The sequence below is a fragment of the Sapajus apella genome, unplaced genomic scaffold (assembly GCF_009761245.1).
Source record: "Sapajus apella isolate SASKATOON/1434 unplaced genomic scaffold, GSC_monkey_1.0 scaffold20, whole genome shotgun sequence".
NCBI classification, from domain to species: domain Eukaryota; kingdom Metazoa; phylum Chordata; class Mammalia; order Primates; family Cebidae; genus Sapajus; species Sapajus apella.
Window position 1 is genome coordinate 3,850,172 of NW_022436960.1, and position 18,288 is coordinate 3,868,459.

The 18,288-nt window shown below is 57.4% G+C and overlaps 1 protein-coding gene and 1 long non-coding RNA gene across 5 annotated transcripts in view; both read left to right on the plus strand.

The window, feature by feature from the left end:
- The window catches only part of CCDC85C (coiled-coil domain containing 85C), an 85,752-nt gene that overhangs the window by 15,037 nt on the left and 52,427 nt on the right, over positions 1 to 18,288 (plus strand). The gene's annotated exons all lie outside the window — the stretch shown is intronic.
- On the plus strand, positions 8,263 to 18,060 carry LOC116557783. The gene is made up of 2 exons (XR_004271696.1): positions 8,263 to 8,690; positions 8,924 to 18,060. It is a non-coding gene; the product is annotated as an uncharacterized LOC116557783 (long non-coding RNA).

An 18,288-nucleotide genomic window follows, 5' to 3' on the forward strand; every position in this document is an offset into this window, starting at 1 on the left:
ACGACCTGACCCCCAGACCAGAAAGGGCAGCCGGGGGAACCTTTGCCACTGCCTGCGCCAGACTTCCCTTCCCCAGCTTGCCCCCTGAGGCCTCCTGGGGCAGCGCCATTGCCAGCAGGAACAGAATAAAAATGAGAAAAACCTCCTTTTCTTTTGAATTGCAACCTTGATCCCCTTTGTACTCCCACACCAGGCCTCTGGTGACTTTTGGATGGGTCCCTGGGCTCCCCCTCCCTTTTCTCTGGCTAAATATACAGGTGTTGACTGGCATCGGCCTCTGGAAATGGCAGGCTTGGGAGCACTCGGGAGGGGGACCTGGGGTGAGGAGAAGGTGGTTGTGCACAGGACTGACTGGCCTAGCTGAAGAGCCACCTTGGGTGGGTGTCCTCACCGATGTTTACTCAGAAAGGTGCTGGTGTACCTCCATGCCCGCTGCATCCCAGGCGGGGTGAACTCGGCATCCCTTTGTGGTAGGAAAGGCTGCCCCAAGGGGGACTCTCGTGTTCCGCTGAGATGCCCGTCTCCCCAGTCAGCCCTGCCCGTCCCTTGTTGGTTTGCTGATTGGCAGCTGGAGGAAGTGGGGATGACAGACCCGATGGGGCATCCGGCCCAGGAGGCCTGTGCAGGCCTGGGGGCGGGGAAGGGGACTCGGGTGAGGGGTGGCAGGCACAGGCGAGCTGGGAGGGCCAAGGGGAGACCGGAGGGCACTGGACTGGGGCTTGCCACGTTATCCACGAGGACAGGGACGCGGAAGCGGGCCAGGAGGACAGCGTGGCTCTGTTACTTGTGTAGCAGACATTTCTGTGACTGGCTGTGATGTGGGGCCTCCAGGCTGGAGTAACCCCCTGCCTGCTGCGCTGTCTTAGTGCCCAGGGATGAGCCTGTGGGAGAGGTAGAGCCAGCCCCCCACAGCGTGGGGGTGCAGAGGTCCTCAGGCACACGCTGTGCAGGGTTCTGCTCCCGGATCCCTGCTTGGCCAGCCTGCCTCCTGAGACCGTGGCTGTCCTCAGGTGCTCAGGCCTCTCCCCCACGCCAGGCCCATGGCCTTTCCCAGTTGGAGACAATGAGTGAGGCAGAGTGACCCAGAAGTGGGTGGGTGACTGACCTTGCCAAGGGGCTGTGAGGGACGGGCTAGCTGGGGGCCTTGGAAGGTCTTTGTCCCCTGAGAGGCAGACCCTTGGCTTAGAGCTCTCTGGGGCCGTTCCATAGGGTGGTGGAATAAACCCATGTACACCATTCTCTGCTTTTCTTTTCTTTCTAAACAAAATCTCTCCCAGAGGCCTTAAATGAGACTGCGTTCTGACTACCAACTTCAGGCACTGAGTGGGTTTTTGGTCAGGAGGCTCTGAGGGCTTAAGCTGATGGTTAATTGCCCTGTGAGGATGTTGGGGAAGGCCTTGGAGGAACAGGCCACAGGGCTCGTCCTGCTCTGAACCTGGGGTTCTCCTCACGTGTCCGCACCCAGCTTCTCTCTCCTGAGATTTGATCCTTTTAATGCCCCAGGGTGCTGTGAGACCCCTGGCAGGCCCAGGGTGGTGAGGGGTTGGGAGGAAGAGGGAGCGCTGCTTGCAGAGACTGCTCAGAACCTCAGGATGGGGGTGGGCCTCAAGGGGCTGGGGGGTCTGGCTGGGACCTTGGCCATTGCTCTGTTGGGATGTCCCTCCCACTCTCACCCCCAGAAGCAAGTAGGCCCCGGGTAGGAGGGCAGAGGCCCTCTGTGAGCATGGGAGTGCCACCTGTGGCTGTGGGCTTGGCTGTGGTACCCCTGCCCTGAGGCTGCCTGGCGGGATTTGGGGTGTGCCATAGGTAGGGGTTCCCTCTGGCAGGTGGGCCTTGATAGAGAGTGGCAGGCATAGGGTAGAAGGGGTGGCTGGTGGAGCAGAGGGGCTGGCTGGGAGTCTCCGCCGACACATTGTTGCTGTCCACGTTTCCAGTGGCTCAGTCAGGAAGAGGCTCATGTGCGACAGTGATGAGTTGGCATCTGGAAATGATGCCTCATTAAAGAGGCTTCTTTCTAAAAATGGATGCATTTATCATGAAAGGGCTTCAGGAGGAGGAACCCTCGGGGCTGCCTGAGTGTGGGAAATGTGCGGATGGGAAGCAGAGCCCCCGAGTCTATGGCATGTCACATGTACCCCATCCATGCCCCCACTCCAGCATATTCTAGTGAGTTCCCTAGTGTGGTGCTCAGACAAGTGCCCCCCACTCCACGCCTCAGTTTCCTGCCTGGTTACGTAGAGGTTTTGGTGATTCAGCTCCTCATACCTTTTCCATTCCAGGCTGGGCCATCTTCTTCAGCAGTGCTGCCGCCTGTGAGGGGCGTTTGTGGCAGAGGGGACTGTGCCTCTGGTGCCTGCTGATGGTCACGTCCCCACCACCCAGGCTATGCCATGCTTGCCAGTGCTTGGGAGACAGATGGGGCCAGGTGTCTCTGAGTTGGCGCTTCTGTGTGTGGGGAGGGGCAGGGGCGGAGTCCTCTGTCGGAGCCCTCACTTCCCATGGAAGGGCGGAAGGGCGGAACAGGTTTGGTATGGAGGCAGTTCTTCTTTTTGAGGGTGGAGGGGACAGGGTCTCACTCTGTGGCCCAGGCTGGAGTGCAGCTCCCCAGTCTGCACCCGGTGTCCCCTCACTGCCAAATAATCCATTGCTCGTGGTGGAAATGCTTGGAAGATACTGTAATGTTCAAAATCACGATTTAAAATCATCTCTAATCCTAACCTCACAAGAAGTTGCAAAAGTCAGGCACAGGTTATGCGTGCCTGTAGTCCCAGCCACTTGGGAGGCTAAGACAGGAGGATTGCTTGAGCCCAGGAGCTGGAGGCCAGCCTAAGCAACATAGTGATCCTCCCTTCTTTACAAAGAAGAAAGAGAAAGTTGTAAAAGTAGTACAAAGGGCTCCTGTGAACCATTCCCCCAGCTTCCCCCAGGGGTGACATCTCAAGTAAGGAGTGCCTTCTCCAAGCCAAGACCATGACGGTGGCACGGCGCAGCAGGCCGGACTGCAGACTGGAGCTCAGATTGCACCTGCCTTTTACGTGCACTCATTTATCTGTGTGTGCGGCATTTTATGAGATCTCATTGCGTGTGTATGTTAGTTATACACACTTTTTTTTTTTTTGAAACAGTTTCACTCTTGTTGTCCAGGCTGGAGTACAATGGTACGATCTTGGCTCATGGGAACCTCTGCCTCCTGGGTTCAAGCGATTCTCCTGCCTCAGTCTCCCAAGTAGCTGGGATAACAGGCATGCACCACCACGCCCAGCTATTTTTTTTTTATTTAGTACAGAGGAGATTTCACTGCGTTAGGCTGGTTGTGAATTCCTGACCTCAGGCAATCAATCCACTTGCCTTGGCCTCCCAAAGTGCTAGGATTTCAGGTGTGTGCCACCATGCCTGGCCAGTTACACACACTTTTAAAAATAAACTTTGTTTTTTAGAGCAGTTTTTCTTTTTAAAAAATTTTTAGTGTAATTTTTTAAAGGCTTTAAAAAAGAATGTTTTTAAAGGCTAGTCAAGCAAAACGGTGGGAGTGGAGAAGGAACAAAGAAATCTGTAACTGGTTGTGATCAGTTAGTTGTAAATCCCACTGCACTCGGAACAGGCTATGGCAGATTTTAAATTTATGGAAAAATCAAGGAGATGATGGTACAGAGAGTTTCCGTAAACTCTGCGCCCAGTGTCCCCTATTAACTTCTTAACTGGTCTCGTGTGTTCATTACAATGAATGAATCCGTACTGATTGGTATCAATTGAGTCCATTCTTCATTCAGATTTCCCTTGTTTTTACTTTTTTTCCTTTTTTTGAGATAGAGGCTTGCTCTGTCACCCAGCTGGAGTGCAAATCTCAGCTCACTGCAGCCTCCACCCACTGGTTTCAAGCACAATTCTCCTGCCTCAGCCTCCCAAGTAGTTTGGATCACAGGCATGCACCATCACACCCAGCTAATTTGTATTTTTAGTACAGATAGGGTTTCACCATATTGGCCGGGCTGGTCTCGAACTCCTGACCCAAGGTAATCCACCCGCCTTGGACTCCCAAAGTGCTGAGATTATAGTCATAAATGACCATGCCCAGCCAACCTAACACTGTTTTCTGTTCAGGATCCTATCCAAGACATCCATTTCCAGCCGAGATCAGGTGCGTTCACAGTGATGTGGCCGTAGACAAGGCATCCATTTTCAGAAACATGTTTTACCACAGGTATTCCTATCATTTTTGATCCCAACTCTTTTTACACGCGCAGGTGGAGAAGATCTTGTCATATCACTGACTGTTCTTTGTATACCTCATGTGAGGTGGCTGTTGGCTTGTTCCATGGTGTGGATGTCCCCCCGGGGACCTCAGGGTGGTCATTGTCGGAAGTGCAGCTGTGTCTGCTAGGCTGCGTCTAGCCCTTTCTGACAGTGATGGGGGGCCAGGCATGGCACCCCCTTCCATGTCAGGAGGGGACAGCCTTGGAGTCGCACAGGCCTCTGCCAGCATCCCTCCACTCCTGCTGGATATGGCCACCTGAGATGGCCGATCCTGAGTGAACACAGGGATGTGTGCCTGAAACAGCCTGGACTAGGTCACACAAGGGGATGTGCCTCAGTTTCCTGAGCCTCAGCTTCCCCTTGGGGAAGTGGGGCACACTCTGACATCCTTCACAGGCTTGTTGGGGGGAGCCAAAGAGGGTTCACAGAGGGAAGTGACTCGCCGTGACCGCATCAGTCATGGTCAGTCACGGGAAGACACAGCTTTTAGTTTTTAAGACTGAACGACCTTCCTGACCAGCTCCTTATCTACCACACAGCCCGAAGATGGCTCAGTTTAAAATAGCTGCTCACCTCTGGGGCCATTTACAGAGGGTTGTCGGCCCTCATCCTGCTTTGTGGCCTTTCAAGGAAGGCCCTGAGCAGCAGGTCCTGTGGACAGGATGTTTCCCTGTGAGCCCATTGAGAAATCCCCCTGGAAATCCTCCTTTGACCTGGCTCAGGCAGGCGAGAGAATTGCAGACAATGGAGAGCCGGAGAACAAAGAGAGCGATTGTGCAGCGACTCAGGCAGGGGTCACGGACGCCCCAGGCCAGGCAGCAGCCCTGCACTGGCCACTGGGTTTCTGCCCACCCGTGGGGTAGCCAAGAGCGCTCCATGGAGGAGGGGGATCAAGGCCAGACCCCTGGTCTGAGGCTCCGTACTCTGTCCTGCCTGACAGCACTGTCCCGGAAGGTAGAAGTTCTCTTTCACGTTTATCTTCAGGGGCTGCGTTCTTTGCAGGTGGGGTCCAGCACCCATTGGGTCTGAGCAGCTTGGTGTGGCATAGTTGGTGGTCTGCTCATGGGGCTCCGGGTTGACCAGGCCCTGCCCATCCTACGTTATTCAGGTCTTTGCCCTGGAGAGCCCTGAGGTTTGAGCATAGGCATGACCTTGGCCAGGGAAGGGTGGCACGGGGCACACCTGCCACTCCTTCTCCAGTGCTGATGGTGGGCTTTCACCTTCCCTCCCCTCCTCTTTGCTTCAGTGATCGTGGGACCAGCCTCCCAGCTGGCCTCCCTGGCTCCAGGATGGTCTCGTCTGTCCTTCTGGAGTGTTCTTCCTGAAACAGCCCCACCCTGCACTCGGCCCTGTGATCTGGCTCGGATGCCTTTGCCACACCCCTTTCCCTTGTCTTTTGGAGGGAGATGAGTGGAAGTTCTTTTTTTTTTTTTTTTTTTTTGAGACAGAGTCTTGCTCTGTCGTCCAGGCTACAGTGTAGTTGGGCAATCTCGGCTCACTGCAACCTCCGCCTCCTGGATTCAAGCCATTCTCCTGCCTCAGCCTCCCAAGTAACTGGGACTACAGGTGCCTGCCACCACGCTCGGCTAATTTTTGTGATTTTAGTGGACGTGGGGTTTTACCATGTTGGCCAGGCTGGTCTCGATCTCCTGACCTCAAATGGGCCTCCCAAAGTGCTGGGATTGTAGGCGTGAGCCAGTGCACCCAGCCATGAGTGGCAGTTCCTTAACACCGTTATCCAGGTGTTTCTGTACCTCCCCGCTTTCTCTGTCTGTCTTCTCCATCTCCAGTTCCCTCCTGTGCCCCCTTCCCCTCCTGGCCTCACTGGGGAAGTCCCATGTATCTCTCTGTGTCCAAAAACCCCTCCTGCCTCCTCCACTGCACTCAGTGACTCTTGGAGGTGTGCTTCTGTCTGGGCTGTGCTGTGTTAATGGCAGTCTCTATCTTGAGCTCTTAAGACAGCGCTGTGTCTTAGCTGGTCTGTCACCCACTGTACATGTGGGCTGTGTCCCTGGGAGTGGCTAGCGGGGCTGGGGACAACCTCAGTAGGGGAGGGAGGCCTGACACCAAGGGCCGTGTGGGCCGAGCTTTGGGGTCACATGTGAGTTGCCCAGCCTCTCCTTCCTCTGGGAGCACCAGGGGCCAGGCCTGCTGGCTGTCTGTCCCAGCAGCTCCAGCCACCTTGCTGACTGAGTTCCTGGAAGGTGTCTACTGTCTAGGAATGTGAGGCCAAGACAAAGGGGCCAGCCCTGCCCAAGTGACCCACTCCAGGGTATGGGGGCAATGTAGGCTATGTGGGGCTTGTCACTGTAGCCCGCTGCTAGGTCATTAGTGCCATACCCTGGCCAAGACTCCAGAGCCTTGGGACTGAGCCAGATGGCGGTGGGCGGGGTGTGCTGGCCTGGGCGGCCTCTGGTAGACAGCCTAACAACCAACAGCCGTGTGTGCCTCAGTTTCTTCATTATTGGAATGGGTACCCCACCCCCACTCCTGAGTGGGATGGGGAAGGAATTGGGAAAGGTGAAGGCAGGCAGGAGCTGGCATGTGGGTGCCTCTCTTCTGCTGCCCTGGACTGCCCAGGCCTGCCCCTGCCTTCCCCAGGCCATGTGTGCCTCACCTCAATCCTGAATCCAGTCCTCACCTTTCCGGCCCCTCCTCTTCCTTCTGGGTTTCTTGCCTGGGCTGTCTGGGGCTGGGCCCTGGAGAAAGCTCCAGGAAGAGTTGGGAGCCTGTCAGTCAGTAGGGCAGCGGGGAACACACGCCCTGGGATCTGGGCAGGAGGACCAGGGAGGGGAGGGCAGGGCAGGGGGAGCCCCCAACCCCAGGCCCCTGCCAGCTCCCTTGCAGGTCCCACTCACTGTGTGAGTATCCCTGAGCCCACAGCAGACTCGGAGTCACACTGAGCCTCTCTGCCCCCTCCCACACTTCTCCACCTCCACCGGCAGAGCAGGTTCCAGAGGTGTGGATGGGACACCACAGGGATACTGTGTCCAGGATGGTGCCTGTGGGGGCAGCCCTGTCACTTCTCTGGCTTGTTTGGCGGAACTTCAGCCCCAGGACAGGGGTATCCCCAATGTCATCGCACAGGGAAAAGGCACTCAGGAGCCCAGGGGACTGTGTGTGTCCCCAGGTGGGCACCTCTGGGCCTGGGGCTGCCTGGGTCAGACAGGCCTCCATGGTGTGACCTGAGCAGCTCCCTCGGGCTCTGTGACTCAGTTTCCTCACCTGCAAGGGGGGTTTCATGAGCGATGGAGAGGGTTCTCAGCCTGAAGTGTTGGCAAGACAGCACCCTCCTCCATGCCCCAGCAGGGCTTGGGGATGGAGGCGGGGCAGGGAATGTGTCAGCACCAGCAGGGTGACACGGACCACATCCACCTGTCACCTAGAGCCTTCCACGGCACAGTCACACCTTCCAGCAGATTGTTACATCCTCACCTTAGAGAAGCGCTGAGAGAAGTCAGCTCTGTTCTTGGAAAGGGGCTGGGACAGCAGCACTTGTATTAAAGGAAATAAAACTGTCCTCTCTCCCGATTACACGTGATGAACTCACTGCTGTGCCAACAGCCCAGCAGTTGTGAGCATTTCACTAAAGGTCAAGAGCAAAAATAGAAGCAGCGGGGAGGGATGCTTTTAAACCATTGAACATGACCAAGAGGAGCGTGCAGGCTGTGGAGACACGCGAACACGCACACACACACAGTGACAGGGCATAGGTACAGGCCATGTGGGTCTTGAGACACGTGCACACTCACTCACACACACAGTGATGGGAGTAACAAACACAGTGAATAAGCAACCACATCACTACCATTTAAGAACCTACTGCATGACGGAGGATACAGCTGTGGGCTGTATGGGTGTGGAGATGTGTACACACACACACACACACACACACACACTAATGGGGATACAGGATGGGGTGTATGGGTGTGGAGATGTGTGTACACACACAGATGGGGATTCAGGATGGGCTGTATGGGTGTGGAGGACATCCTGTCGGCAGGACCTGTTCCTCATGGCCTTCCTTGAAAGGCCACAAAGCAGGATGGGGGCCGATGACCCTTTGTAAATGGCCCTAGATGTGATCAGCTATTTTAAACCGAGCCCTCTTCAGTTTAAAATAGTTGCACACACACACACACACTGATGGGGATTCAGGATGAGCTGCATGGGCATGGAGGTGTGTACACATACATACGCACACTGATGGGGATTCAGGATGGGCTGTATGTGTGTGGAGGTGTGTACACACACACACACAGATGGGGATTCAGGACGGGCTGTATGGGCGTGGAGGTGTGTACACACACACACACACACACACACACACACACTGATGGGGATTCAGGATGGGCTGTATGGGCATGGAGATGTGTACACAGACACACACACACACACTGATGGGGATTCAGGATGGGCTGTATGGGCGTGGAGGTGTGTATACACACACACACACACACACACTGATGGATTCAGGATAGGCTGTATGGGCGTGGAGATGTGTACAAACCCACACACACAGATGGGGATTCAGGACAGGCTGTATGGACGTGGAGGTGTGTACACACACACACACACTGATGGGGATTCAGGATGGGCTGTATGGGTGTGGAGGTGTGTACACACACACACAGATGGGGATTCAGGACAGGCTGTATGGACATGGAAGTGTGTACACACACACACACTGATGGGGATTCAGGATGGGCTGTATGGGCGTGGAGGTGTGTACACACACACACACACACACAGATGGGGATTCAGGGCAGGCTCTATGGGCGTGGAGACATGCACACTCACATGCACTAGCAGACATGCACCTCACCCCTTCACACTCCATCCTGTACATTCCCCAGTGCAGTTCCTCAGCTCCCCACCTCCCCACCTCAGGCCTGGCTCACTGCAGGAGTGTTTCCCTGAGCCCAGCAAGTGGGCGGCAGACATGGAGTTACCCTAGGCCTTCCTGCCTGTCCCACCCACCCTGTCCTGGGCCTGGGGAGCCCAGTGTTACTCCACGTCTGCTGCCCACTTACTGGACACACCATCTCCCTTCTCTGAGCTTCAGTCTCCCAGCTGCTAGGTGGGCTTGGGGTCGCTCCTGCAGAGCTGTGCAAATCGGAGGAGCACAGTGGCATGCGGTAGGTTCTTAAATGGTAGTGAGGTGGTTGCTTATTCAGTGTGTGTTTATTAAGTGCTGTGGGCAGGCCGCCTGGGAAGGGGAGTGAGGAGTAAGATGCGTACTTGGAACCAGAAAGGAGCCGTGCCTAGGGGTGTTGTTTTCTGAGGTTTGAATTGGCCCAGCTCTGTGCAGCCCTGCTCCCTGAGATGTCTGCTCTGACTCCCCAGGCCTCCAGCTGGCTCTGGGACTGATCAGGGAGGGGAGGGCAGGGGTCCTGGGCATGGTGTTCACTGGTGTCCACGGTGCCTCCAGGCAGCCTGGGGGCGAGGGAGACTCAGCAGTGGGTGTGGGTAGGAGCTGTGCTGAAGGCATCCAGGGAGACCTGGAGAGAATGCTGCCTTGCTGTGCCGTCTTGGGCATGTGGCTTACCCTCTCTGAGCCCCCACTTCCCTGTAGAGTGACTGATAGTCTGTTCCACACTCTGAATCCCCAGGGTGTTGTGGGGTAGGAAGATTGTAAATCTGGAAAGAGGCCGTGCGATTGTTTGCTGCGCTCCAGGCAGCCCTAGTCAGGAGCCGGGATCCCACCAAGTTTGATGGGAAAGGGAAGGCTGAGGGGTTGGGGCAGGTGTGGGGGGCTCTGCAGCCATTTGCCTCCCACCTGCCTCTGGCCTCCCTGTGCGGACTCCCTGGGCCTCACAGGTTCTCAGAGGCTCAGCTGCAGGGTGAGAGAGTCAGGTCCTACAGGCCAGTTCATGAGAAGTGCATGGCAGCACCATCCCCTCCTGGGGGATGACAGATCAGGAGTCTCCAGGCGGAAGTGAAGATGGGGCTCCTGGGAGCTGCTGCTCGCAGGGTCTCAGTCCTTCTCTTGGGCCAGCTTTGTTCTGCATATCGGAGCAGGAAGAGGTACCTTAAGCCATGTGGCCTGGGGACCCGTGGGACCACCTTTGCAATGACCCTGGGTTTTAGATGGGGTCAGAGGGTGGGCTTCAGGAGGCCTATGTGTATAGCAGCCATGCTCTGAGTTCAACTTAAGGGCTCCTAAAATCCTCACCCAGTGCCACAGTTCAACCTGTGGTGTGTTTATGCCTTGGACGCACCCCTGGCCCTCTTTGTGGGATTGTGGCTACTCTGGGGATGGAGGGAGATGCAGTCATTAGTGTGAGCCACCCCCATTAGAGAGGCACAGACCGGTGAGATTTGGAGGAGTGGGGTGGTCATAGCAGTGGGTTTTCCCTGGGTTTTCTGTTGTAGCTCAAGTTCTGGAAGGGAGTGGAGGGGTGTCGTCTCTGCCCACATGTGTGATTTGGCGTGGTAGGTGATTTGGAGTCCTGATGTCCACCCTTGCCCCTGGTAGGCCACTGTGAAACACAGGTGGTCTGTGGGGGTCAGTCTGTGTAGCATTGTTCCAGCTTCCAGCCTGTGTGTCCCTGGGTGGGCCCCTTGCTCTGGAAGCCAGCTCCCCATTTGTCTTGTTTTACCTCTGACAGCTGGTGATGGCCCTGGTGGCTCAAGGCAGGCTGGTAGAAGCCTGGAGAGGGGTGACCTCATGGCCTGCTCATCCCTGGTGGCCTGCAAGCCCGGCACACGCAGGCCTGCTGTGCACAGAGCATGATTCATACAGGGCCCCCAGCAGATGGGACACATGGGGCTGCCGCCCTGTTGTCCGTTTAAGGGGAAGAAAGTTAGTGGGCGCAGATGTTTGTGGGTGATTCCCTCTGGTGTTGGCAGCTTGCATTTTTGTAGTGCTTTCAGCTCTTGAGAAAGTTGTCTTCCTTTCTCAGTGGGTCCTCCTGGCAACCCTTTGAGGTGCATTACCAGCAGAAGGGGTAAGGCTCGCTAAGTGATTGCTGGGCGCTGGTGCCAGCTGAGCTCTGGATGTCAGACAGAAGCAGCTGGGGCCCTGGTGGCAGAGGGGACCCAGGAGCCACACTCATGAGTCGTGGGGCCTCTCCCAGGCCCCAGAGGGCCTTGCCACTCCCCTGGTACCAATGGCTAATGCGTACTAAGCATCCTAATCCCCTGCTCTGGCTGAGGGTCAGGACGTGGCCTCACCCACGGAAGCCTCCTGTGTACGGGAACTCAGGTGGAACAGGGCCGGATCCTGGGGCCAGTGCCAGTTATCAGGAAGGAAGGGTTCCCCGACTATCCCCATGGAGGCTGGGACCAAGCCCCCTTCCAGAAGGCCACCCTCTGGCTGTAGTTTTGACTCTCCAGGAAGCCTTTCTGTCCCCCCTTAAAGGCATTTGCCTTGTGACCTTGACCACTCACTGGCTTCTCAGAGTCTGCGGGTACAACCCTGGGAATGACCCATGGGGTGGCCAGTGTCCCACTCAGCAGCTTCCACCGCCAGTCTCTGGGTGGGGACCTGGTCCCCGGCCTCCTAGAATCCCCTGCAGGCCCTCCACCAGTCCCTTTTGCAGATGTGGAAGCAGGTTCAGAAATGTGCCCGGGTCATAGCTGTGAGGGGTCAGGCCACCTGGCCCGGCTGGTGCCCCTCGGGCAGATGCAAGGACCAAGCAAATCAGATGGTGCTGACGAAGCCCCTGCCCAGCAGGCTGATGCCATCAGCACCACTGCCTCTCCTCCCTGCTGGCCTCTTATCTCCCTGCATTCCCTAAATTCCGAGCGGGCCACCCCGCCCCCCTGCTCACAGGCCGGGAGCTCCCCACCTCCCTCCCTCAGCTTTACGGCCTCCCTGCCCAGGGTCTGGATTGAACTTGGCAGGGTTCCCTGTGCCTCAGCCTGGCAGGATCGAGTGGGGATGGGGTGAAGGGAACACGTGGGAGGGTGAGCGGAGCGTATGGGGGGCGTTGGGGCCTGGTTGGGGGAGAGTGAATCGCCACAGAGAGCAGCCCAGTGTCCTCCAATCCAGGAAGGATTCCAGCAGGGATCAGATCTAATTGTTTCTGCCAGACAAAAAACTCCCCAGAGCAGTGTTTGCTTCTTTGCTGCTTCCCTGGGGGGAGGCTGAGGTCTTGCTGGTGTTGCTGGTGCCGAGGGCAGGTGGCAGGTCAGAGAGCACAGCTGGGTGGCCGCTTCCAGCACACGGGCTTGTTCCGGAGGCTGGGCGGGCATGGCAGAAGCAAGAGAGCAGCTCTCCTGTCCCAGAGTTTAACTCCTGCGCGTCCCTAGCATGCATGCCAAGCCCTCCTGTCAATCAGGATGTTCCATCAAGATCCAAATGCCAGTGCAAATGGCAACTCATGAACGGGGCAGTCCCTGACCACCCTTTGCATCCCAGGATGAGATGAGTTGATGAGACAAGGAGAATTCCACCAAGGGAGGCTGTGGGAGGCCCTGGTGGATGCCCCTCACTTGCATGGCAGCCCTGGAGTGCTTGGGGGCCGGAGGAGCGATGCCACGTGCTCTAACCAGGCTTCTGTGGGGCAGGGGTGGAGGGGCTGGGTGGGTTGTGAGGGGTGCATCTCCTGGAGGGCTGCCATCCCACGCAACAGCAGCACCCCTGCCCTGTGTCATGGGGACTGCAGGGCTACCCCAAGGCTATACAGAGCAGGGAGGTTGGCATCATTTAGAGCCAAGCTCTGTGGCTGCGGGCCCTGGCCCTGGAGGGAAGTGTTGGCATCTGGCTGCACCCTGTCCTTCGAGCCAGAGCGTCCAGGCCGGGGCTGCCTCTTGAGTGACTGCCTGCCATCAGCAAGGCTCTGGGTAACCAGTGCCTCCATGGGGACACTGAGGCCCAGGGTAGGGAAGGGGCACCAGACCTCAAAGGCGTGGCCTCAGCTAGTTTTCCTGCAAGTCTTGGGTGACAGCTGAGGGTTCTGTGCTTCCATTTGAGACTCAATGACCTTCAGTGGAGCTAAGAAGAAAACTCTTCTAAGGGGGTTGGGAAAATGGGGGCCTGGGAGCAGCTTCTGAAACTGCTGGAGCACCCCCACCCATTCACCAGGCAGAGTCAGCTCTCTGAGGGTTCCCGCTAGAGTCCTGGCCACCCACGGCTCAGTGCCCTGCAGGGAGCACTTGGAGGTCCTGTTTGCTCTAGGTGGGAGGCTGAGTGACGCTAGACAGCTGAGCAGCAGGCCCAGCGGAGACTCTGGGGCACCCGGGAAATGAAGTGGTGCCTGGGCGGCCGCACGCCTGAGTCCCTGCCTGGTCTGAGCCTCGGGAAATAGCCGAGGCTTCACTTGTCCCCTTTCATCTTTGGCACCAGGCTCTGTCCTCTGCCTTGATGTATGGCGTCTCCTGTGGTCACCAGGGTGCCTTCTGCCCTGAGGCGGCTGCCATCCTGTCTTGCAGGTGGTGAAGCCAGGGCCTGGGACTTGGAGCAGACATTCCTTCCTCAGCCATTCATTGAGCATCTATTGCACACCAGGCCCCATTGCCATGCTCCTGGGTTACTTCCATGAGCAAGACAGACAGAAGTCTCCTTGGGGAGACAGATAAACCAGCAAACAAATCCATGGACGGGATAGTTTCATGTCCTGGTGAGTGCTAGGAAGAGCAGAAAACAGATGGTGGCAGGGGAGGCCTCTTAAGGAGGGGCCAGGTCACCTGGGGCTTGGATGATAAGGAGCTGTTGTCCCTGGAAGATTTCCAGCAAAGGGCAGATGTGACAGCTTTCCCAGAGCTGACCAGGCCCTGTGGCTGGAGTCTGGTGACCGGAGGGCAGGGAAAGAGGAGCTACTGGGGTTGGGATTTTATCTTAAGCTTGGCAGAGGTATGATACCTGATCACTTACACTTCTGAGGCCCTCTGGCTTTTCTGTGGAGCAGGGGCTTCGGGTGGGGGTGGGAGCTGGGATTGCAGGCTGGACACCAGCCCGCAGCCCTGGCAGTGTCCCGTGAGGAAAGCCACATGCCACAGCTTCCAGTTTCCTTGGGAAAGTAGGGGGGAGGAGGTGGCAGTGATGGCGTGAAAAGACCCAGCCGCCCCCTGCAGATGGAGGGACTCTTGGGGAGGGCCACAGCCTGGCCATTCACTAACACTGCTGGGGCCAGGGCCACTGAAGCCCACCCTGGAGGTCTCTCTAGGGACCAGCACCCTGTGAATTTGACCCCTCAGGCTTGGGAGGACATGTGGGGAATCTGACCCTTGCCTCTGCCTTCCAGAGACTTCCAGGTGCTGTGTTAGGGTTCGGGGCTCTGGACCTCATGCTCTGAGATGCCGATAGGCGGGTGCCTATAGCAGGCAGTCCCCAGCTCGGTAGCCCACATGCTCACCCCCGGTCCCCTCCAGCTCCTTCCCCTGAGGCTTCCAGGCCAAGCTAAAGAGGGCAGGAGGCTGGATAGGTGTGATGTTCCAGGCCACCCACGTGCCAAGAGGTGCCAGAAAGCAGGAAGGAAAGGAGCAGGTGGGATTTGTTGTTCTGGTAAGCTCATGGGAGACAGGCTCCCTGTCACAGGGGGCATCCAAACAGGCATCTGCCTCCTGAAATATTTACATTGGCAAAGGCCCCGGACAGGCCACAAATTACCCTGTGCCTGTGATTCCATTTCCCATCCACTTTTTTTCTCCAAGGAGTTGCTAGTGTTGTAAATCTTCCTGCAAACAGTGGGGAAGAAAAGCATCTCAGATGCCACAAAGCACGTTGAGCATCCATGACTCTTTCGGCTGGTGGAGGGGCCCGCCTGCTCCCCTGTGGACGTGGCTGAGCCTCCCGGCCAGGGGCGCCCAGTGCTGCTGCCTGTGGGTCTGTGTCTCAGCCTTCCAGTACAGCATGGCTGTGCACATTCGCCACCTGCACGCCCAAAAGGCACTTGGTCATCACAGCAGCTGGAGCTGAGGGTTTATTGTAACTGGGTAGCCATTATTGTAATTATTACTGCTGTTGCTGTGGCTGCGATGGTTCCAGTAGCTCTGGCAGTCAGGCCTCGGCGAGATGGCTGGGGATTGGGGGTGGTGGGGGCGGGTGGGGTTTGTGAGGTCCAGGGTAGAGTCCCGCGTATCGGTTCTGGAAGGTGCTTGGTGTCTCCCAACCCCTCCCCCACGTCCCCGTCTCCGGCCGGCCCCTCACTGGGCTGCCTTTGTCCTCCTTATCCTTTGTCTCCACGCCTCCTTCCCATGAGGGTGGGGTGGTCTTCTGGAGAGGGAGTGCCCCTGGCAGGTGGGGCCACTGGGGCACAGGCAGGGGTGGCAGGGCTGGCTTTGTGCTGGCTGTGAGTTGGAGAAGCCTCTCATCGGATCTGGAAGACAGGGGATGGGTCACCTTCCCCTGCCCCCTTGGAGGGAAGGAGGCCCCTATCCGTTTCCTGGGACCACCCTCCGCCCTTCTTTTCTGCTGATGCCCTGCCACTTGTGTGCAGGTCTGGGTCTTTCTGCTCCTCCAAAGCTTCGAGGGCCTGTGAGCTCCATACTTTCTCTTCTGCCCAGGGGCCCGGGAGGTGAATCTCTAGATAAGGCGAACCTGGTGCCATGGGCTGTAGGTCAGCCCTCTCAAGGTCCTGGAATGCATTTTGTGTCTCCTGCCTGGCCTGGAGGGTTGTAGCCCTGACCCCACACCCTCTTGTGACCCTGTCCTGCTGTCCTCCAACCCCCAAAAAGGAGTACCTGAGGACCAGCCCCCAGCCCCTGTCATCTGGGCTCTGCTGGGGCTCCTCATCCACAGAGTAGGGTCAGTCGTTCTGTGTGGAAGGGTCGGGTGTGGCAGGGGCCGGGCAAGTAGGTGCTGCCGGGCTGTCTGAGGTCAGCACCTCCCCCACTGTCCTGACCATTCTGAGCTTGGTGGGAGGGAAAGTCCTGTCCAGGGCCCCAGGGCCTAGCTCGCAGCGGCCCCAGCATTGGTTGCTGTGTGGCCCTCGGCTTGGTGAACCTCTCTGCATCTCTTTCCTCAGGGGTAAAATGGGGAGATGCTAGAACTTTCCATATTGCAGGGCTGCAATGAGGGCTGGATGGGATGAGGTGTGTGAGGCGCTCGGAGCAGATGTGAAGGCTACGCGTGGATGCCCCTGCCTGGCAGGGGTGATTTGGTCTCAGGAGGACACGTTTCAAGCCCCACTTCCTTCTTGGAGCCCTCCCTGTCCCCACAGGTCTGTGTCCTGCCCAGCCGCGAGCCATTCAGGGTAACGCTGGGCCTGGGCTCTGCCTCTTTTTTCTTTTCTTTCTTTTCTTTTTGAGACAGTGTCTTGCTGTGTCACCCAGACTGGAATACAGTGGCACTATCATAGCTCACTACAGCCTTGACCTCCTGGGCTCAAGCTGTCCTCCCGCCTCAGCCTCCCAAAGTGCTGGGATTATGACAGGCCTTTCCAGCCTCCAGCATCTGCAGATGTTCCAAATGAGTCCTGCCTGGGTCTCGATCCCTCCCGGCGTCACCTGGGAGCATTGCACCTGAAATATGGGTGTGTCACGTGTTGGAGGGAAGCAGAGGTGCAGAGAACTGACAATGTCTGCACTGATGAGGTCGCCTGGGGCGGTGTAGGATCCGGTTTGAGGCCGGATATGCCTGGGTTCAGCTCCTGGCACTGGAGTGGCCTGGCTTTGTGGCCTGGGACTGTCGAGCCACTCACTGTCTCTTGTCTTTTCAAAGCCTTCCTGGGTAGGTAGCTTTTGTGGCTGTGGGTTTGGTCCCTGTCCCAGGGCAGCCGTAACTGTTAGTCCCTAGACAGGGGTGGGTGCTTCTGTGGGACAGGGCAGCCCGGTGGAGCTGGGACCCAGGCGTGGACATCCAGGGAAACCTTTGGAATACTGTCTGTGCAGCCGAGCACACATCCCATTGGCCCAGGAGTCTGTTTGTTTTGGGGACATCAACGCTTCAGAAACTAGAGCCCCGAGTTGTGCGATTCCATTTCCTGGTTCCTTGTTGTCAGCCTTCGTCCCGGAGGACCGCCCCCAGGAGTTGGGAGGATTTACATCTTCCTTCATAGAGATGGTTCGATGTGGGCCTTGCTGCTTTATTCTTTGGTTCAAGATGGTATTGCTGTGGCTGGGTGTGGGGACGGGGATCAGTGGACAGTGAGGACACAGGCCAGGAGTTGGGATTTTATGTCCCTCTTTGCAGCTACCTCTCTCTGCAGTGAGCCCTCCTGGGTCCCCGGGAACCCTCAGCTAGCCTTGGACCTGGGGCTGTGCCAGGCGCCAGCCCTCCCAGGAGAGAGAAGTTCCCCCTGCCTCCAGAGCCCATGTTCAAGGCGCGGTGACGCGAGGACCCCGCAGGAGCCTGCTGGAGCGCCCCCTCGTCATGTTTCCTGTTCTGTCTGTGACATGCTGACTCCCTGCTTTGTTGACGGTCTGGCAGAGAGGCTGACTGAAGTCACGTTTTATCTGCCCTTTTCTCAGAGCCTGTGTCTGGCTTTGGGCCAAACCACTCATAATAAAGCAACTTGAAGTAATCCTCACATTTGTGGGATGTGGGGCCCGGCGGTCCTGCCCTCTTGCCCTCCTGCCCCGAGGGAGGCCCAGCCGCGTCCTCCCAGAGGATCTTACCCTGTCGCCCCTGTTAGCTCCTCTGCAGCCCCCTCGGGTTGGCACTGGGTCCAACAGCTATATCTTTCCTGAGCAGGGTCCTCATGTTCTCAGGCAGGCTGGCCTGTGGCACGTGGGCGTTCTGTCTTCTGGGTGTGCAAGGACATGCTCCCCACCCCCAAGGAAGCTGGGGAGGTGGGATATGCCCTGAGATGCCTCGGGCAGAGGTTCTGAGAGAGGAAGGCCAAGGAGGTAGGAGGAGTTAGGAGAGGCCGGGCACCTGGAGCCCCACCACTCCAGCCCTGTATGCCTGTCTCTAGCTTGCCGCCTTGGGGCCGGGGACCTGCATCACTCAGGGTGCCACAGCCACACAAAGATGCCAGCACTCTGTTCGACAGCTGCGGGTGACTCCAAATACACAAGATTGCCCCCCCCATCCCTGGAAGAAATGGTTAAATGCCCAGGAGCTGAAGCAGGTCTAGACGCAGAGACTCCAGGGCACTGGTCCCAGGCTGGCCTGGCCCCTGTAGGCAGAGAGGCAGGAGGGGCTCA